The sequence below is a fragment of the Chiloscyllium plagiosum genome, unplaced genomic scaffold, assembly GCF_037043375.1.
Source record: "Chiloscyllium plagiosum isolate Xiang-an unplaced genomic scaffold, Cpla_swu_hap1 HiC_scaffold_45, whole genome shotgun sequence".
Taxonomy (NCBI): domain Eukaryota; kingdom Metazoa; phylum Chordata; class Chondrichthyes; order Orectolobiformes; family Hemiscylliidae; genus Chiloscyllium; species Chiloscyllium plagiosum.
In genome coordinates, this window is record NW_028270183.1 from 88,771,912 (window position 1) to 88,794,454 (window position 22,543).

Sequence of the window (22,543 nt, forward strand, 5' to 3'; positions counted from 1 at the left end):
ACGGAATCAGAATTAAAAAGGTGAACAAGCAGCGAAGATAATCACCAACATTGCTTCACTTCGAAGTTTCCAATTTGTGAAGCAGAGCCTTTCACTGGCAAAGGAGAAACATTTGTCCTCAGCTGCCTGGTTCAGGGTCGCCTCCTTCTCTGCTGGAAGTTTCCATCGTTTTATTCACAGTCAGGACGCGATTTCATGATCCACTCCAGTGAAAAAGTGTCATGGTGTCGTCCAAACAAGACTCTGCAGAAACTCGGCGAGAAACCTCTGGTCATTTCGAGCTCAGGATGTGGAATTAGACGAGATGCGTGACACCTTTTATTGGCGCCGACACTTCACTGAAATTAGCGGCTCAAAACGAGCTGTTGTAAGCATCAGCTTGATTTATACCTTCCTGCAGTGCATTTGCTAAACAACATCAGATAGATCCCATCCGACCCAGCTTACTTATCTATTTTCACACTCTGCAGTATTTCTAATATCTCTTTCTTGTGAAACTCAATCTCTTCTCGTCTAGACGCAAGTAGCTCTGTATCTTCCTCGCCAACATTTTCATTTTCTATAGCGAACGCTGTCGAAAAATATTTATTTAGTGCTTCCCCTATCTCCTCTGACTCCACACACAACTTCCCACTATTATCCTTGATTGTCCCAAATTTAACTCTCGTCATTCTTTTATTCCTGACATACCTATGGAAAGCCGTAGGGTTAACCCTGATCCTATCTGCCAAAAACTTCTGATGTCTCCTCCTGGCTCTTCTCAGCTCTCTTTTTAGGTCTCTCCTGATATCGTTGGAACCCTCGAGCGCTCTAACTGAGTTTTCACATTTTGTCCGAACATAAGACTTCTTGTTCTTCTTGACCAGGGATTCCACTTCCTTAGTAAACCACGGCTCACGCGTTCTATATCTTCCTCCCTGCCTGACAGGTACATACTTATCTTGGACACACAGGAGCTTTTCCTTGAATAAGCTCCACATTTTAATGTGCTCACCTCCTGCAGTTTCCTACCCCATTCTACGCTTCCTAGATCTTACCTCATTGCATCGTAATTTCCCTTCCACCAGCTGAAACTCTTGCTCCGTGGAGTACACCTATCCCTTTCAATCACGAAAGGAAACCTGAGAGAATTGTGATCGCTGTCTCCAAAGTGCTCACCTACTTCCTAATCTAAAACCTGGCCAGGCTCGTTACCCAGTACTAAATCGAAAGTGGCTTCGTCCCTTGAAGGCAGGTGTACGTACTGTGTCAGGAAGCCCTCCAGCACACACTGGGCAAAAAATGACTCATCTATAGTACTCGTACTGTAGTGATCCCAGTAAATATTTGGATATTGTCTTGAGTGTTCCAGAGTTTTTCATTGTCCCAGAGTCCAGATGAAGTTTGCATTCCTGACGTACGTGAGCGAGAATGATTTCAATGTCTCAGATCAGTTCCTGTCCCGAGAACATCAGAGTCAATGTCCCGTCCTCTACTCGGTCCGACAGTTCACACTTCTTCATTCTCCTCTGATTCCATTTCCCAAAGGGTTTCTCAAGATTTACAAAGCTGGAGCCTAAATTATATGGTTTGCTTCCTAAACGTTTTTTCAACTGCCAACTGACAATATTTTCACAGTATCTCTTCACAATCCTCTGGCTTGCACCATGTCCAGGGATGAGAAGTCCCGTTTGGTGGAGAGATTCCCGAGGCTGATGAGTTTCACTTTGGAACAAAGATGGTTAAGTGGCGATTTCCTGCGGTTGTTTGTAATGATGGGAGAGGGAGCGGTGGGGAATGAGCACTTTGACGAGCAGGAGGAAGTGTTGCCACTGACCCGAGTCAGAGAACAGAGGACAGGGATTAAAGGAATCTAATGAAAAGCAGCACTTCTGCTCAGGACGTTCAATAACAGCTGCAGAAACCCGATGTGTCGAGCAGTGTATCTGGAAAGAGAAACAGAGATAATGTTTTAAATATGGAACACTTCTGATGAAGAACTCGAGTTTCCCAAGTCTAATCAAATTACCGGCCTGGTTCACAAAATAGTTTTTCTGAACTTTGAGCGAAAATTGTACCAGCAGGAAAGCATTCTTAACGTAGTCAGCAGGATTCGAACCTACATGGGGAAACCCCAATGGATTTTTAATCCATCGCCTTAATCACTCGGCCATGACAACAAACAGCGGGTGGGTTGAGCATTGACCAAATCAGCCGTGATCTCATTGAAAGCTACCGTTGAATTGATGAGCGAAATGCTCCCATCTCCTTCCATACCTTTGCTGCAGAAAGCTGATGTGTCGAGCACTGTATCTGGAAAGAGAATAATGTTTTTAATATGGAACATTTCTGATGAAGATCTCGAGTTTCCCAAGTCTAATCAAATTACCGGCCTGGTTCACAAAATAGTTTTTATGAACTTTGAGTGAAAGTTGTACCAGCAGGAAAGCATTCATAACGTAGTCAGCAGGATTTGAAGCGACGTGGTGAAACCCCAATGGATTTCTAATCCATCGCCTTAACCACACGGCCATGACTACAGACAACTCAGGCCGGTTGTGCAATGACCAAATCAGCCGTGATCTCATTGAAAGCTACCGTTGACGTGACGAGCGAAATGCTCCCATCTCCTTTCATACCTTTGTTGTCATTTGTAAGGTGCGAGACACCAATGTAAAAGAAGAAAAGCACAAAGGTAGGAAACGATATTTGCAGGCAAACTGAGTCAAAATTATTTATTGAAAGGAAAATCATACTTGGCAATTTGCCATATCTCTTTGCGAACATGACCAGCAGAAGTAAGCAAGGGAGCTATTGATCTGAGTATTCTCGGACCTGAAGCAAACAAAGGTTAGTGACATATTCATTTCTTTTTCTGGCGAATGAAATGATCTTTCCTAATGGTTACAATGAAAGAGATGGTTCCCAATAAAAGACAGAGATCAATTCGCATGTAGATATATTTCAATGTGACACGATTCATTTTCAGTCCCTAATTACCCCAGAGATGGAGGAGGTGAGTTACTTTTCTTCACTCTTCAACTCCCCAGCACGGAGGTACAAACATGAAACCTCTAGAGATGGAGTTCTTGAATTGGGAACCAGAGACACTGAAGAAACTAGGCAAAAGTGAGGACTGCAGATGCTGGAAACCTGACTTTAGATCAGAGTGATGCTGGAAAAGCACAGCAGGTCAGGCTGCATCCGAGGAGCAGGAGAGTCGACGTTTCTGTTGCCAGTCATGCTCTGCTGCACAAACAATTTTCGTTTTTGGCTCAGATTTCCAGCACCTGCAGCTATTTGTTTTATGTTAACCTTCATAATGTTTTGGACAAAACCAATGACCTGCCAGCATCAGAAAATCGGCAGAAGTACTGGGACACCGATATGTTTGCTGAACAATACAATCATTCCATGAGCGGGAATACGATCCGGGCCACGGTGCTGAGAATACCGAATCCTCACAAGTAAATAACAAGACAACGCGATAGATACTATCGTACTTGGTGTAAATAAAACACCCTGTCTGAACATTTTCGTTGCAGATTTTTTTCAAATTGTCTTCGAAGATTTACAAAGTGGGAAAAGGCCATTCCGCCCGTGTGCATTGCGGCTAATCAGAGAGCCATCTATTCTTCTCGCAGTTTGGAACTTTGGCCCAAAGTCTCGTGTGTTCTCATGTTTCCAGGTCAAATGTCAATGAGGTCATCCTATGTTCTCACATGGCACAAAAATGGGACAGAAGTATAACGAATTGTATCTCTTTTGAGGAACTCACGCTCATTTCTCACCCACAGAGGGAGACCCACCAGAAGATACCGCCAAACTGACGGAGGTGTCTGTTGTGGAGAGCTGGAATTTGAAATGGACAATAGGACAAATGCAAGCTTTTCATGCGGAAGCACAGAGGCGATGTCCCGAGAGAACTTTACAGGGGAGCGTCAACGTATACCACGGTTAAAGCGAAACATTTTCCCTCGAGCCAGGTAGGACTCGCACCGACAACTTTCCGATCCGAAGTCAGACGCGTAATCCATTATGCCACTGGCCCAAGAGACAGGCCTGCACTTGGCAGAATGTCGATATGTAATGCCATGGACTTTCACGGAATCAGAATTAAAAAGGTGAACAAGCACCGAAGATAATCACCAACACTGCTTCACTTCGAAGTTTCCAATTTGTGAAGCAGTGCCTTTCACTGTCAAAGGAGAAACATTTGTCCTCAGCTGCCTGGTTCAGGGTCGCGTCCTTCTCTGCTGGACGTTTCCATCGTTTTATTCACAGTCAGGACGCGATTTCATGATCCACTCCAGTGAAAAAGTGTCATGGTGTCGTCCAAACAAGACCCTGCAGAAACTCGGCGAGAAACCTCTGGTCATTTCGAGCTCAGGATGTGGAATTAGACGAGATGCCTGACACCTTTTATTGGCGCCGCCACTTCACTGAAATTAGCGGCTCAAAACGAGCCGTTGTAAGCATCAGCTTGATTTGTACCTTCCTGCAGTGCATTTGCTAAAGAAAATCAGATCGCTCCCATCCGGCCCAGCTGACTTATCTATTTTCACACTCTGCAGTATTTCTAATATCTCTTTCTTGTGAACCTCAATCTCTTCTCGTCAAGACGCAAGTAGCTCTGTATCTTCCTCGCCAACATTTTCATTTTCTATCGCGAACACTGTCGAAAAATATTTATTTAGTGCTTCACCTATCTCCTCCTACTCCACACACAACTTCCCACTATTATCCTTGATTGTCCCAAATTTAACTCTCGTCATTCTTTTATTCCTGACATACCTATGGAAAGCCTTAGGGTTAACCCTGATCCTATCTGCCAACAACTTCTCATGTCTCCTCCTGGCTCTTCTCAGCTCTCTTTTTAGGTCTCTCCTGATATCGTTGGAACCCTCGAGCGCTCTAACTGAGTTTTCACATTTTGTCCTAACATAAGACTTCTTGTTCTTCTTGACCAGGGATTCCACTTCCTTAGTAAACCACGGCTCACGCGTTCTATATCTTCCTCCCTGCCTGACAGGTACATACTTATCTAGGACACACAGGAGATTTTCCTTGAATAAGCTCCACATTTTAATGTGCTCACCCCCTGCAGTTTCCTACCCCATTCTACGCTTCCTACATCTTACCTCATTGCATCGTAATTTCCCTTCCACCAGCTGAAACTCTTGCTCCGTGGAGTACATCTATCCCTTTCAATCACGAAAGTAAACCTGAGAGAATTGTGATCGCTGTCTCCAAAGTGCTCACCTACTTCCGAATCTAAAACCTGGCCAGGCTCATTACCCAGTACTAAATCGAAAGTGGCTTCGTCCCATGAAGGCATGTGTACGTACTGTGTCAGGAAGCCCTCCTGCACACACTGGGCAAAAAATGACTCATCTATAGTACTCGTACTGTAGAGTTCCCAGTAAGTATTTGGATATTGTCTTGAGTGTCCCAGAGTTTTTCATTGTCCCAGAGTCCAGATGAAGTTTGCATTCCTCACGTACGTGAGCGAGAATGATTTCAATGTCTCAGATCAGTTCCTGTCCCGGGAACATCAGAGTCAATGTCCCGTCCTCTACTCGGTCCGACAGTTCACACTTCTTCATTCTCCTCTGATTCCATTTCCCAAAGAGTTTCTCAAGATTTACAAAGCTGGAGCCTAAATTATATGGTTTGCTTCCTCAACATTTTTTCAACTGCCAACTGACAATGTTTTCACAGTATCTCTTCACAATCCTCTGGCTTGCACCATGTCCAGGGATGAGAAGTCCCGTTTGGTGGAGAGATTCCCGAGGCTGATGAGTTTCACTTTGGAACAAAGATGGTTATGTGGCGATTTCCTGCGGTTGTTTCTAATGATGGGAGAGGGAGCGGTGGGGAATGAGCACTTTGACGAGCAGGAGGAAGTGTTGCCAGTGACCCGAGTCCGTGAACAGAGGACAGGGATTAAAGGAATCTAATGAAAAGCAGCACTTCTGCTCAGGACGTTCAATAACAGCTGCAGAAACCCGATGTGTCGAGCAGTGCATCTGGAAAGAGAAACAGAGATAATGTTTTAAATATGGAACACTTCTGATGAAGAACTCGAGTTTCCCAAGTCTAATCAAATTACCGGCCTGGTTCACAAAATAGTTTTTCTGAACTTTGAGCGAAAATTGTACCAGCAGGAAAGCATTCATAACGTAGTCAGCAGGATTCGAACCTACGTGGGGAAACACCAATGGATTTTTAATCCATCGCCTTAACCACTCGGCCATAACTACAGACAGCTCTGGTGGGTTGAGCATTGACCAGATCAGCCGTAATCTCATTGAAAGCTACCGTTGACTTGATGAGCTGAATGCTTCCATTGTCCTCTCCCTCCTATGCTGTCAATTGTAAGGTGCGAGACACCAATGCAAAGGAAGAAAGACACAAAGTCAGGAAAAGATATTTGCAGCCAAACTGAGTCAAAATTATTGATTTAAAGGACAATCCTACTTTGGCAATTTGCTAGATCTCTTTGCAAACATGGTCAACAGAGCTGATCAAGAGAGGTATTGATCTGAGTGTTCTTGGACATGAAACAATCCAAGGTTAGTGACATATTCATTTCTTTTTCTGGCGAAGGAGCTGGTCTTTCCAGATGCTCACAATGAAAGAGATTTTTCCCAATAAAAGACGGCAAATAAGTCCCATCTAACGCTGACACCATCGTGAGCGCTGCTGTTTCACAATATCACAGAGTCAGGGTCAATTCCCGCCTCATACAACTGAATGTGTGGAGTTTGCACATTCTCCCCGTGGCTGCGTGCACTTGCTCTGGTTTTCTTCCATAGTCCAAAAATGTACCGGTTAGGTGAAATGGCCGTGCTAAATTGACGTGGTGAATGGAGAGGAATGCATTTGGGCTGGGGCGGGTCAGTGTGGAGTTGCTGGGCCGAAGGGCCTGTTTCCGCATTGTAAGTATTCTAATCTACAGTAATCAATGGCCAAGGTATGACGCACGTTGTTCGATGTTGCATATATAACTTTTCGATTGTTTTTCTTCAAAGTTTCTTTACAATTGAAACGGGAGTGGAAGAAGGGAAATGAATGTCTCCCATAATTCTTGCCTTCTTTTAGCATTCACAGGTGGTATTTTTCCTGTACGTTTTTTTTTTACACTGTGGTGACTGTTAATGTTCTTGTAAGCTACACCGGCTGGTTTCCTCTTTCCTCAATGTTCCTCATCTCTACCCAAACACATTTTCCATCCTTATCTCCTGAATCAATGTAATCTCTAACCATTGCATAATTGCCACGGAAACTGGGCTTTTCACAAGCCTGTCTCTGTCATTTTCCAATATTAATTGATCGTTTACTGTGTTGCAATTGCGCATGTGAAGAAGAAAACAGAGGCAGGTGGTCCTGGATTTCAAACGCACGTAATTGCAGCTAAAACGCAGATTACTACACACAATGCAATCATGGAAGCATCCACCGAATCGTCAGGAAGCACACAATAAGTACAATGCTGGATGTCATGTCAGGAACAGGACCAGAAACTCAACAGAAATACGTCTCATGGGTACTATTTTAGACGTTTTTCTCAATCAGCTATCATGTTTTACATATGTTCCATCGGGAGTTACCTCACACAAGGAAGTAACCAGTGCTGCAGACGGTCATATAATCCGAGTCCCAAGTCCCGGAGTCGGAGAGACTCAGTGCCCTGTGTGTACCTACAAGGAACAGATGTGCATGGGGTTTATCGGGTAACTGAACTGCATGAATGCAGCTCGATGGTCGTCTGTCTGCTTCTCCTCTATAGTTTTCTGTGCAGTCCCTGCGTGCAATCTTGTCAACTACGTTTGTCCGGCACAAGATGGGCATTGGTCGCTTGTCTCAGAGAGAGGCTGTTGGTTTATGTGTTGTCATAATTCCGAGTGTAAGGAGGAATCTGGTTGTCAGTTCCCAGAAACTGACTTTAATAAATGAAAGCATGCTTTGTAACTTGCCGCGTGGCATATCCTCGTTGCGAAGTTCGTGCACTGCGATTCACGTTGCGGGACAATCCAATTTTGGCAAATAATTTGTGTGGCAGTCACGAGTTGCCACGACCAGCTATCCCAGCTATAGTAGCAATACGGACAAATGGCAAGAACTACAAATTCGATTAGAGCAGCACAAGTTTAATGTGACAGGGCAAACAGTCGGCAGACAGAAGATTTCTGGGTGGAGGGCAATCACCCAAGGTACCTTTTCATATGAAAGTCTGTGCATCAGTAGAATCTGGGACCCAAGTAGTCTATGTTGGTTATTCATATTCCAGACAACTTGTGTTGTTCCCCGTTTACTCTGAAAGTGCATAGACATAGTTATTTCACCGATATTTCGAAAGAAGATCCTGCATTGAATCTGTTCGCCGCTTTTTGATGCTGTGGCGAAAAGGTGGGCAATCGCGATGTGAAACGTTGCTATACCTTCATTTCCTTCATTACTGTCCTGGTGAGGGAGAAAGGCGATTGGCTCTCTCGATCAGATGGGGGCACCGGCGCATTGATAGCCTAATTTAATCACGGATATAATTGGAAATGTTCACTTTTAATGGTTCGTTGTTGTTCTTTTTTTTATATGATACTTGAGCACTTTCTGGGACTTGGCGATAAACTAAATCTCCAGTAGGTTTGGAATTGCCTCGCTGTTACTTGTGCGAGCGGTTCATGTCAGAGATGACTCACAGTGCCTCACAGACAGCACTTAAGCTTCGGTGTGTCTGATCATGGTACTGCCTTTTCAGTTTTAATTCTGTTCCACGCTAAGAGCTCTCAGTTTTTGGATTCGCTGGAGAGCAAAGTGGGTAATGCGATATGGAAGGTATTTTTCTTCAGCCAAAATCTTTGATGGCGAATTTGGGAAAGTGTCAAGAAGAATGGTCATTGGAAGCAAATATCTGGAAAACCTTCATCTCTGGATCGGTTGGGCCCATCCACTCTCCAAACAAAATAGCCAAACTCGCTGACTGAGTAACAAACATCATGCGTTTTTTTTTTGCAAATGGTGTATTCAAACCGTTGCCGGTGGCTGAAGCATCTCAAAGTTGTCGAGCATGGAAACAACTCCCGCGATCCAACTTGCCTTTGCTGAATAGATAACCGAAATTAATCCATACATATCTGCCAATAATTGTGCCTTATCTCTCCGAGGTCTTCCTGTCTATACACCCATTCAGATGCCTTTGAAATGTTGTGTGTGCACCAGACTCTGCCACCAAATGTGGCGATTCATTCCACACAAACAACAGTTCTGTGTGAAAAGCATGTGTCCCTCACATCCCTTGTAAATGTTTCCTCTCTCGCATTAAACGTTTGCTATGTAGATTTGAACTCGCGTGTCTTGTGAAAAAGTGCTCCCTGACTGTTTACTTTGTCTGTCTTCCTCATGATTTTATAAGCTTCTGTGAGGCCATATCTAAGCAATGAAGCTCCTGGGAATCTGACGAAGCTTATTCAGTTTCGTTCTCATGTTCACGCAGTGCAAACTTTGCAATTCCTTGTAAAGGTTTTCGAAACTTACACTTGCAAGAAGTGTGTCCAGCTGCAGCACTTGTTTGACCGCATGGTCACTCTGGAGCTGCGGGTGGACTCACTGTGGAGCATCAGCAATTCTGGAGAGTTATGTTGCCTCCCAGGTGCTCAGGCGAGGGATGTCACCCATCGGCTAAAGAGCATTCGAAAAGGGGATTGTGAACAGCCAGTTGTCTTGGTGCATACAGGCACCAACGAAAAAAAAAACGAGATGAGGACCTGCAGGGATAATTCAGGGAGCTAGGAGAGAAATTAAAGAGGAGGACCTCAAAGGTAGTAATCTCGGGATTCCTGTCGGTGCCATGTGACTGCCAGCGTAGAAATAAATAAAAAAGGCACGATGAACACGTGACTTGAGGAATGGTGCTGCAGGGCGGGTTTCAGATTTGTTGGATTTTGCGACCAGTTCTGGGGAATGTGGGACTATGAGAAAATTGACGATCTACATCTGAACCAGACGGGAACGAATGTCCTTTCGGGAGTTTTTGCTACGGCTGTTGGGGAGGTTTTATACTAATGTGGCAGGGGGCTGGGAACCACAAGAGTAAACAAGTCGGCAGTGAGGTGGAAACTGGAAACGCTTAGACTCAGGAAGATAGCATTAATAATGGGACGAGTACACGAGAGCAGATGAATGCAAAAGAACTGGTGGCCTGAAATGCATCTACTTTAATGCATGGAGTATAGACAGATGAACTTCGGGCTGAGATTGGTGCCTGGGAATATGACGTTATTGCGATCACAGAGATTTAGTTGAAGGAAGGGCATGGTTGGCAACCAAATGTTCTAGGATATAGATGCTTCAGACGGGACAGGGAGGGAAGTAAAAGGGGAAGGAGTTGCATTGCTGGTCAGGGATGATATCAATAGTCCGACGAGGGAATAGACCATATTGGAACTGATATTGGGGAATAAGCCAGGGCTGGTGATAGCAGTTGCTGTGGGTGATTTATTTGGCAAGTGTCCAATATTCTGTAAGTTTTAGAATACTCATTGACAAAGTTGAGAGTGGGCCAAAGCTAATTGTATCAAAATTATGCAGGAGGTCGGAAATGTGGATTGGACACAGCTATTTGTAGGAAAGTCCACAGTTCATATGTGGCAGGCTTTCAAAGATAGGTTAAACATATTGCAGGATAGGCATGTCCCGATGAAGGCAAAGGATTTGGAAGGCAATATTCGTGAACTGTTGATGACAGTACAATTGTACGACTCGCCAAGAGGAACAGGGAAGCATACATAACGACTCGACAGCAAAGAACATAATGGTCCCTGGAGGAACATGGGAAGAGTAAGACAAGTCTTAAACGAGGAATCAAGGGGGTTAAAAGGGGTCATGAAACAACTTCACGCTAGCACAATTAAGGAGAATCCTAAAGCCTATTATTCATATATAAGAAGCAAGCAGGGAACCAGAGAAAGGATTGGTCCACTAAAGGAAAATGAAGGAAGGCTGTATGTCGAATCTGAGAGAGTGGGTATGATTCTGAATGATTATTTTGCATCAGTGTTCACTGAGGAGAGGAACATGATGAATGTTGAATCTCGAGTAAAACATTTGATTCGTCTGGATCATGTTGCCATAAGTAGGGAAGCTGTGTTGGGCAGGCTAGGGGTAATTAATGTGGACAAATCCCCAGGAACGGATGGGATCTATCCCTGGTTCCTGAGTGAGGTGAGAGAGGAAATAACTGGGGCCCTGACAGATATCTTCGTGGCATCCTTCAACACAGGTGAGGTTCTGGCCGACTGGGACGTTACTCATATTGTCCACTGTACAAGAAGGATAATAGGGATATTCCGGATAACTACAGAACAATGGGCCTAACATCAGTGTTGGGAAAGTTGCTGGAGAAGGTAGTGAGGGATAGGATCTATTCATATTAATAAAATAATGTGCATGTCAGTGAGAGGCACAGAGTTTTTCGGGGAAGTGCCCAAGTTGATAGATGAAGGAAAGGCTGTTGATGTCATATACATGCACTACAGAATGGAGTTATATAAGGTTCCCCATGGTAACCAAATACAGAACGTAAAGTAACATGGTGTGCAGGGTGTTCTAGACAGGTGGATAAAGAATTAGTTGAGCAATAGGAGACAGAGAATGGCAGTTGAATGGAGTTTCTGGAAATAGAGAAAGATGAGCAGTAGTGCTCCACAGGGGTCAGTGTTGAGGCCACTGTTGTTTGTGATATACATAAATAATCTGGAAGAGAGCACTGTTTGAATGATCAGAAAGTTTGCAGATGACACGAAGTTTTCTGGACGAGCAGAAAGTATAAGTGACTGTTTAAGAATACAGGAGGATAGAGATATACTGGAAAGTTGGGCGGAAAAGTGGCAGCTGGAGTTCAAAACAGACAACTGTGAGGTGACGCATTTCGGTCAGTCTAATTCTAGCTGGGGTTATACAATAAACGGAAGAGCTTTGGGGATAAAATGGTGATGGACAGAGAGATCTGTGAGTGCAGGTCCATTATACACTGAAGGTTGCTGCACAGGTGGATAGAGTAGACAAGCAGGCATATAGTATGCTTGGCTTCATTGGATGGGGTATTGAATAAAATGGCTGGCAAGTCATGTTAAAATGGAACAATACATTGGTCTGGCCACACTTAGAATACTGTGTAAATTTCTGGTCGCCACATTACCAAACGGATGTGGACGCTTTGGAGAGGGCGGGTAAAAGGTTTAAGCGGATGTTGCCTCGTATGGAAGGTGCAATCTAGGAAGAGAGGTTGAGTAGGTTAGGTTTGTTTTCATTAGAAAAAAGGAGTTTGAGGGGGACCTTTTTGAGGTTTACAAAATCATGAAGGTACAGACAGGGTAGATAGAGAAAAGTTTTATTTCCCAGTTGAAGGATTAAATACCGAGAGGTCACGCTTTCAAGGTGAGAGGTGAAAAGTTTAAGAGGGATACACGCAGCAACTACTTGACACAGCGGGTGGTGGGTGTCTGGAACGCGTTCCCAGCAGAGACGGGAGAGGTAATCACGGTAGATACATTTAAGATGCGTCTGGACAAATGCATTAGTAGGTGGGGAGCAGAGGGATACAGATGCTTAGGAATTGGGTGACAGATTTAAACAGTAGATTTGGATCGGCTCAGGCTTGAATGGATGTAGGGCCTGTTCCTTGTCTGTACATTTTCTTTAGTCTTTCTTCTTAAATTATGCCAATTTCATTACAAAATTTACGAGGTCGAAGTGCCTGAAGTGAATCGATGCTGAAACACTAGTCAAAACAAATCTGAGTGATGGCTTTTGTGTGGTAGCGTGGTCGAGCGGTCTAATATGCTGGATTTTAAGCTTCAGTTTCTATCGAATCGTGGCTTCAACTACCAGCATCGTAAGTGAGCTACTGTGTGGAGATGTATGTGAGCGCAGTGCGCATGCGTGGATGCCTTTTAATTTGAGTATTTGCAGCTCCTCAGTATGCTTACCCTCTCGGTGATAAAATCAGCGACCGTCTCTGAAAACAACGCAAGTTCCTGCTGTCCGACGTATCCTCATATCCCGTCGATAACATTGGTTTTGGATATCTGTGTTGCCAGTTTCTGTATCTCAAATGGTCAGCGCAGTTGGCTGAAATGTTGGTGGTTCGAGCCCACCCAGGGAATAAGCCTCAAATATTTCAGCACAAGCATTTACCCCGACCATATATTGACATTGCAACTGGGAAAACTCATCCATGATTCACCCCAAGTCCGCAGGGAGTGAGACGTTTACACGCAGCAGAATATGACATCACTTTCTCCAAGCTCCCGATGCCAACAGAAAGCGGCCACTGCAGCTTCAATCAGCGAATTTCTGCCAAGCCATGGGAAACAACTCGTGGAAACTCCTTCCTTCGTAACAGCTCTTTCCGTGTGAAAGGAGCAAAACTTTCACTTTAAATTGGAAAGGCGTTCAGGACATTGGAATGTCGCTCCAGTCCTTGGAACTTGTTATAAATAAAACTCCTGACTTGAAAATAAGAAGTGGTAAAGGTTTTAGATAGAAAGAACAAAGAAAGTTTTGATTCAGACGACTCTGTCTCGTCAGCAGATGGGAAATGCCCAACACTGTAAAAATGATTGGGTTTCTTTAGGTAATTTCCCGACTGATTTACTGTCTGCCAGAGTGATTGGAAATCAAATCAGCGACATAAAGGTGAGGGTAAAAATACGAAGATATTAAGGCTGAACCTTAAATCCCGGGACAAGTGCTAAATAGATTGTAATGCTTTGAAGATTCAACCCGAATATTTTCATATGAAGTGATTTCCAGTCACTCTGGCAGACAGTAAATCAGTCGGACAATTGCTTTGAAGGAATAACTGAAGTGAAAGGTGTGAATGATATTTTTGTGATGAGGAGGAATAAACTGGATCCTAACAAATTGCTAACAAATTGCTGATGAATTATGCTCGCAAAGTAATAGCAAACTAATCCACAGTGCACCGTGCTTGGTTAGCTCAGTCGGTGCAGTGTGAGATGCATAATCTGAGGGTGGTGGGTGCAAGTCTCACAATGGGCACTTTCACTGCTTAATACAATTCCGGCTCTCCGTTCCACGTGCAGTATTGCAACCCTTCGCAGTGGAATGTTCTTGCTGCTTTCATTGTCCGCCTGCTTTTGATCACACGTCGGTTTCTGAGTGAACACTGTTTCCATTTTACTGGAGGCGCCAGAGACAACTTTATCAGTGCAGCCGAAAATACAATGAATGATGTCCGTTTCAAAACGTGAGGTTCAAAACCAACCAAGCACAACCCAAAGTGTTCAAAGGCACGGAAAGCGTATGGCCACTTGCTAGGGGTCTGACAGGTACGGATCAATGTCACATGGGTCCTGAACCAATTTTCAGTGATTCAGATTGTTCTGATGGAAACCGAAGGGAACGCTCCCTCAACGTTTTGCAATTGTTCTTCTTGTGTTTAACATAATGAACAGTATATTGTCAGCAACGAGGGGGGAGGTGAGACAAGATCGTGAGGTTTCAGTGTGGGACATAGACACAGTAAGTCAAATATCCCCAGAGCACGGGAGAGCTGTTTGGTCCATGATCACTGCCATCTTCTCTTACTAAACCAACAAATGAAATTACTGGAAAATCTCAGCAGGTCTGGTAGCATCTTGGAAATATAAATCGATTTAAGACTTCGAGACTAGTGACACTTCTTTTCCATGTCCATCTCAACCTGCTTTTGCACACTCTTCCTTTTTATTGAATGTCTCCTGACTTCCAACTTTATATTCAGCTTCTCTTGTATTACTTCCTCTCCAACCATTTTCCCAGGCTCCAATTTTGTATCAGAACTGTTCCATCTTTCACATTGCCCAGGACTTCGAACTGAACAAATAACTCTGTTTCTATTTCCTTAGATAGCAGATGGCCAGAGGCTGGAAGGCAGTGGTGTTCCGAAAACTCATTTATGATTCACCCCGAGTCCACAGGGAGCAAGACGTTTACACGCAGCAGAATACGACACCATGTTCTCCAATCCCCAGATGCCAACTGAAAGCGGCCACTGCAGCTGCAATTAGCGACTTCCTGCTAAACCCTGGAACACAGCTCGTGGAAACTCCTTTCTCATGAACTACTCTTCCCATGGGAAAGGAACAAAACTTCCATTTTAAATTGGAAACGGCTTCAGGAGATTGGAAGGTTGTTTCTGTTTTGGAACGTGTTATAACAAAACTCCTGTCTTGAAAATAAGAAGTGGTAAACGTTTTAGGCAGGAAGAACAAAGAAAATGTTGATTGTGAGGACTCTGCCTTGTCGGCAGATGGGAAATTCCCAATACTGTGAACAGAAATGATTGGGTTTCCTAAGGTAATTGTCCGACTGATTTACTGTCTGCCAGAGTGACTGGAAATCACTTCATATGAAAATATTCGGGTTGAATCTTAAATGCCGGGACAAGTGTTATACAGATTGTAATGTTTTGAAGAAATAACAAACGTGAAATATGTGAATGATGTTCTTTGTGATTGGGAGGAATGAGCTGGATCTTTGCAAATTGCTGTGCCAGGTGAATTCTGCTCAGAATGAAATAACAAACTAATTCATCGTGTGCCAAGCCTGGATATCTCAGTTCGGTGCAATGTGATGTGATTAATCAGAGAGTCGTGCGTCCAAGCCCCATAATAGTCGTTTTCACTGTTTAATAGTGTTCCAGCTCTTCGTTGCACATGCAGAATTGCAAGCCAACGCTGGTGGAGCATTCTTGTTGTTTTCGCTGACACATATGTCCTCCTGCTTTGATCACATGTCGGTTACTGAGCGAAAACTGTCTGCACTTTACTGGAAGCGCCAGATACAACTTTATAAGTGCAGCTGAAAATACTATGAATGATGTCCATTTCAAAACGTGAGATTCCACTACATCCGTGCACCAACCAAAGTGTTCAAAGACACAGAACGCGAATGGCCATTTGTTAGTGGTCTGACAGAGACGGCTCAATGTCTCATGGGTCCTGAACAAAAATTAACTGATTCAGAATGTGCTGATGGAACGGAACGTAGCTCTCCCTGAACGTTATGCAAATGTTCTTGTTGTGTGCTCATGTAAGTTGATGTAATGAACAGTTTATTGCCAGTAACGAGGGTGGGGGTGGGGAAGGATTCTGAGGTTTCAGTGTGGGACAGACGTGATCTGATCGAACGGGTAAGTCAAATATTCCCAGAACATGAGAGAGTTGATTAGTCCAGGATCACTCCCATCTTCTGTTTCAGAATCAACAAATGAAATTGCTGGAAAATCTCAGCAGGTCCGGTCGCATCTTGAAAATGAAAACCGAATGAGATTTCGGGACTGGTGACACTTCTTTTTCCATCTTCATGTCCCTCTGTCTTTCTACAAACTTCCTTCTTATTGAATATGTCCTGACTTCAAACTTTATATTCAGCTTCACTTTTATTGCTTCCTCTCCAAACATTTTCCCAGTCTCTAAAATTGTATCATGCTTGTTCTATCTCTCATTTTGCCCAGGACTTCCAACTGAACAAATAACTCTGTTTCTATTTCCTTAGATACCAGATGGCCAGAGATTGGAAGACATAGGAGGACGGTTAGCGCTTTCAGAATATCTAGTCTGCTCCGCCATTCGATCTTGGCTAATATCGTTCTTAACCCCATTCTCCAGTCCTCTACCTGAACACTTACTCCCCAGTCTTAGGATCCAGTCTTTTTCCCAGAGTTGGTCCTAATCCGTCCCAAAACCCTCCACATGTGTTGTCAGCTGTTACACCGTATCTACATGTCATCAATCTCAGTTTCAGTGATTATCGGCAAACACGAACTTTTCTGAGCAGCTCGATCGGGTCTCTGGCCCCACTGTGATTAGATTACCGACAGTGTGGAAACAGGCCCTTCGGCCCAACAAGTCCACATCGACCCACCGAAGCGCAACCCACCCATACCCCTACACTTGCCCCTTCACCTACCACTACCAGGGCAATTTAGCATGGCCAATTCAACTGACCTGCCCATCTTTGGACTGTGGGAAGAAACCGGAGCACCCGGAGGGGGCCCCCCGCAGACACGGGGAGAATGTGCAAACTCCACACAGTCACTCGCCTCAGGCGGGATTTGAACCCAGGTCTCTGGTGCTGTGAGGCAGCATTGCTAACCACTGTGCCACCATGCCGCCCTGCGGGGGAGCAGTAATCATCTTCATCTCCTACGGAAATGATCAGCGCTTCAAAAAAAAAACGGACAGAAAGAAAGATAGGCTTGTGTGTCAAGATATGTGGAGGTAATTGCTTTCTGACCTGGTCAGTAAACGTTACTCTGTATATCCCCGCACATTCTAGCTGTTGTGGTGAAAGGGAATACAAATGCAATTAATTGCCATCTACGCTTTTATTCGATATGTATTCTTCCTTGTTCTGAATATGCCGGGATGTTTCCAGCACTGATGGTCACCATTTCTAAGAGAGCATGCCTCGGGCCCTGATCTTTTCTGGAGAGTAGCAGTATCAGTTTGTGCGAAAGTGGCCCAGTACAAAGCTTAGAAGAAACATTGTTGTTCCCTCTTTCCGGACGACAGTCTTTCATATCATGATCGATGGGGCTTTATTGTATTCTCATCAGCAAACCTTGTTTTGAATTTACTCGCCCAATACTACTGTAGCGGTGAAAAGAAGATAATTCCGAATACCTGCTGCGTGAATATCATTTTCAAATTTCTATTCGCAGTGGTCCTTCATATGTGGCGATGTCTATATCACTGCTGGCCATCCTGTTTAAGAGTGCAGTTACATATGTTCCTCTGTCTTGGCGCTGCAGGGAAAATTGTTTGCGCCTTTTCAGCCAATATTTCCTGGATATTTCAACATGGTATTCTTTATTTTTTCGATCATGTCCTCTTTAAGGACACAGTTACCGGGCACTGATCCTTTCTGTAACAACAGTACCGCATTTGCTTGACATGCGAAGGTGGCCTGGATCAGTAACAAGGAGAGTATTCATTTCCTTCTGTCACAGCGAACAGTGGATTCATGATGTTAGTCTCTGTCAAATGCATCCGAAAATGTGCTCTGAAAGCTTCATTTGAACGCTGTCTGGCGTTTCTCAACGTGCGTCAACCAAAACCAGAAATCCTCAATCATAGTTTCGAGCAGTTCACATATTCGAGTTTCGAAGCAGCAGACACGGATACAGTTCATTCAGTCAACAACAGGAATGAAACGATTTACAGGCACAGATGAACTATCGACTCTTGTTCTCATACTGTTACTAATATTAACGTGTGGCCTGAAGTCTAAGCCATGTTGTAACTGAAAATGAGGAAATCACAGACAGGCTGCCGAATGACGCAGTATGTATTTTATTTTCTTGTTCTCACAGAGTTCCAGGAAAGTATGACAGCGAGGGAGAGGAATGCAAGTCAAGTGCAGCTCTGGTGAAACACCTTTTGTCTGATTCAGTCATCAACAAGAAACGTGAATGCGACTAAAGCGGGAAACCTATTCACAACTCGAACAAAGAGCAATCACGAACAGTGACCACCTCTTTGACATCTCAGATCACCTTTGACCTTCCCTGAATATATATAGAAACTAATGTTTGTACACCTCAAAGTGAGAACTGTTTGATTTACCGACAATAAGTGAGTCGCATGCCCTTGATTGCCACATAGGTTTCCAACTCAGCTTGCAGCCAGGTGGCAGTTGCTCATGGCTCTGCTGGATAATGCACTATTATGGAGAAAGAAAAGGAAAGTTGGAACTCTTTTTAGCTCTGGGTTTCGAATAATCTACGTGTTCTGCCATTCTCGGATTCCAGTGCTAAACCAGTTTTTCAGTTCATCCGAGATGCAGGAGAGTCGGCGTTTCTGGCTGGAGCAGAATTCATCATCTCCAGTGACCACTTTATCTGAGGAGAGAAAATGAACAAAGTTTCACACAGCGACTAATCGGAATTGCATTCCGTTTCAGCATGGTAGCATATATGGGCTAGCAAATTCAAAGCCAGATTTGCTGATGAGAACAACAAGCACGATCGCTCAGGTAGAGCAATTCCTTCCCACCGCTTATTCTGCAGAACTGGTGCAGTTTCTGTGAGTATGCTGCAGGGTATCATCAGGTAAATGCTCTTGGGTTTCCGGTTTTGGCCAGTGTGCTCGCGTGGCTGAGCAACCTGAGACTCTGATTTCAATTCCACTTCTTAAGAAGGCTTGTGTTTGCATCCCTGCGCGGCCACGTGTGCTAATGGTTTATGCTGGCAACGTTTTTCAGGGATGAGTTTTGTTAAAGTTGAACAGAAGAAAAAGCACTCATTTCTTCTAACCCGGCTGTGATGTGGCACAGCAGAAAACAACCAACATGTCGGTGCTCACGCTGTTTTCCCCTTCTGCTGTACTTGTCATGTTCCCCTCCAGCTCGAAAGTCCACCAGCATAATACGCGACTCAAAAGCAGGCTGCGCCAAGCGCTCATATTCCAGACAATTTGCACTTTTCACCATTTTCTCTGAAAGTGAATGGAGATATTTATTTCCCTGTTGAGGTGAAATTAGGTTCTACATTTAATCTGCTCGCAGTTTTCTGTTGTTGTTGCGAAAAGGAGGGAAATTGCGATATGAAACTTGGTTACTTTTCCCTAATTTCCTTAATTTCTGTCCTGATGAGAGAGGATGGTGATTCGTCCTCTCGATCCGGTGGAGACATCAGCCCAATTGTTCACCTCATCTAATCGAGACTGTAACTGGTAATCTTCACTTTTCATGGTTCATTGTTAGTCAGTTCTGACTCATGTAACTTGAGCACTTTCCTGGAAGTATTGGTGCACTAAGGCTCCAGTACGTTGAAAGCACCATTTGGAATTGCCTCGCTGCAATTTGTGTGAGCAGCTCATGACCCAGACGACTCGTTCTGCCTCACAGACGGCATTCATGAGTCCGTGTGTCTGAAAATAGGTTCTCTTTGTCAGTTCTGCTTCTGTTCATGAGTTGTCAGTTTTTGGTTTCGCTGGAGAGCCACGCGGGCAACATGATTTGTGGGGCATATTCCGCAGCCAAAATCTCCCACTGAGAAGTTGGGAATGTGTCAAGAAGAATGGTCATTGGCAGCCGAAGACCAGAAAAAAATGATTCGTTGCTGGTTTTAACCGCAGCAGCCTGTGGGAGTTATCTCAAATGGGAGAGTACTCGCTTTGCATACGAGAGATTGCGGGGTTGCTAGCTGCGTTCTCCATCCCCTTTTAGGGCGGCTCCGTGGCTCAGTGGTTAGCACTGCTGCCTCACAGTACCAGTGTTCCACGTTTGATTCCTGTGCGTAGTTTGCACATTCTCCCTGCGTCTGCGTGGGTTTCTTCCCACACTCCAAAATGTGCAAGGCAGGTGAATTTGACATGCTCATTTGCCCATAATGATCGGTGGATTAGTTCGAGGGAAATTGGTCTGGATGGGTCACTCTTTGGAGGGTCGGTGTGGACTAGTTGCGCTGAAGGGCCTGTTTCCATACTGTAGAGAATCTAATCTAACCATCTTCCAGAAAACTAGCCCAACGCACCGACCAAGTGATGAGTGCCTATTCAAACTCGTGTTCGCCACTGCAGCATCTCAGAGGGGCTGAGCCCGTAAACAAACGCTCTATTTGCAAAATTTTCACATTTATTCTTTTACAACTTTCCTGACTGTATACAGATCCATATGCCTTTGAAATGTTGAGAGTATACCAGACTCCACCACTAAATCTGACAATTCATTGCAAACACGCAAACCTTTCTGTGTGAAAAAAACAATGTCCTTCAGATCCCTTTTACATTTTACCACTCTCCCCTTAAAACATTGTTCCTTTGCTTTGAACTTGCATGCCTTGGGAAGAAGTAGTCATTGACCATTTACTCTACCGTCTCCTTCATATTGATATAAACCTCTGTAAGCCCATCCCGAAGCCCCCAAGCTCCAGGGAAAATTTTCACATCCTATTCAGCTTTACGTTACAGTCCAAACACTGTATGCCTTGTAACATCCTCATAAATATTATCAAACTTACGCCAAGTTCGCCAGTGAAAGTGTGTGTGGGTAAGTGCCTGAAGTGAGGCGATGCTGAAACATTAATCATGAAAACCGTGGTTGTGGGGGTTTGTGTGGCAGCGTGGCAAAGGTGTCGAAGGAGCTGTCTTTAAACTATAACCTCGATCCAGTCATTGATTTGAATTCCCACCAAGACCAGAACCACAGGTGAAGTCGGGAACTCTGTTTTCATGAAAGACCTGTAAGCAGTGAGATGTTAGGATTTGATCCCATATTTAGCTGTTTTTTCACAGGAACTTTCACTAACTAAGGCTGAGGGACTGCCCAAGCTCAACGATTCAAAGCTATGCGTGCATTTACTTGACTATTCGAACACAGGAACTCGGACTCATTTTTTGGGTGTTTCACAGTTACTCGGTGTAAATTTAAAACGGCCTCTGGTTATGCAGAAGAGTTCAAAGCTGGATATTCTCCACTGAAAATGCACAGGAAGAGGCAATCTCTTATTGCTTTTGTTGTAAACTGATAACTTAGCCTGTTTAAACTGACAGGATAACGCGGATCCATCCATCCTCTTGGGCACCTTAAACCGCGTTAATATCCGCAAAGGTAAATTCACACTAAGAGGAATGGGCTCATTGTGGTGAATTGTTAATAGTGGTGTGTGAGTCAGAGTGAATAGTGGTCAGTAAATACTGACACTGACATTGAACGTTGCAACACCAGCTCCTCACTCACTTGCTGTCTCATGCCTCCCAGTCATCATTGCCTTTCACATTTTCCTCTCTTCCGTTCCACTTCTCAACTTATTCCCGACAGCTTGCAAGTGTTCCCTTAGAAACTGCAGCTTTAGGAAACGTATTACCGGGATAAAGTCATTGCTCAATGTGATGGGATGCACCGTCAATCCCTAATTGAGAGATTGAGATTTTGAGTTACTCCTCATAACCCTGGATGTCCTCAGTAGCGGGGTACAGGCATGCTGCCATGAGGCAAAGATTTAGACGTAGTGACATTGAAAGAACAGCAAAATATTTTCAACTGGGAAACGCGAGAACCTGGGAGGGGTAATTGCGGTGATAGCTTTCGCTTGTATTTGCTGCCATTGTCCTTCCAGAAAGATTCTGATCGATCACTGAATTGTTCTGGCAGGATCCGTGTGTGTGTTCTGGGTGCAGCCAGGATTTAGTTTTCATTCGGTTAATTCACAAGAAGAGAATTAAATCTACATCTCCTAACTGAGAATGAAAGCCTGTTCTGGGCAATGCAAAATAAGCCCCGTAAGCAGGGATGTTCATTGATACTGCAGTAGCCTTTGGGATCTGTACAAACTCTAGTGCCTGATCTTCACGTCATAGTCGTCTTCGTCAGCAATGTTTCTCTCTCCAAGTTTCCAAGTCGGTTCATATTATCATCCTCAGTTTCAATGTGAAGAAGGCAATGCTGTGATAATCTGATGTTGTTCAGCAGATATACTGCAGCAAATTAAGTAAAGACTGATGCTGACACGAGCTCGTTTTGAGCTGCGCTGATGTTTTAGCAGCAAGAAAGA

General features: G+C 44.2%; 2 non-coding genes across 2 annotated transcripts; both read right to left on the reverse strand.

Annotated features, from left to right (window-relative positions):
- Nucleotides 1-2,077: 2,077 nt before the first annotated feature.
- trnaf-aaa (transfer RNA phenylalanine (anticodon AAA)) lies at nt 2,078-2,159 on the reverse strand. The gene has a single exon. It is a non-coding gene; the product is annotated as a tRNA-Phe (tRNA).
- A 4,001-nt stretch (nt 2,160-6,160) lies between these two features.
- Nucleotides 6,161-6,242, reverse strand: trnaf-aaa (transfer RNA phenylalanine (anticodon AAA)). The gene has a single exon. It is a non-coding gene; the product is annotated as a tRNA-Phe (tRNA).
- Between the last annotated feature and the right edge of the window lie 16,301 nt (nt 6,243-22,543).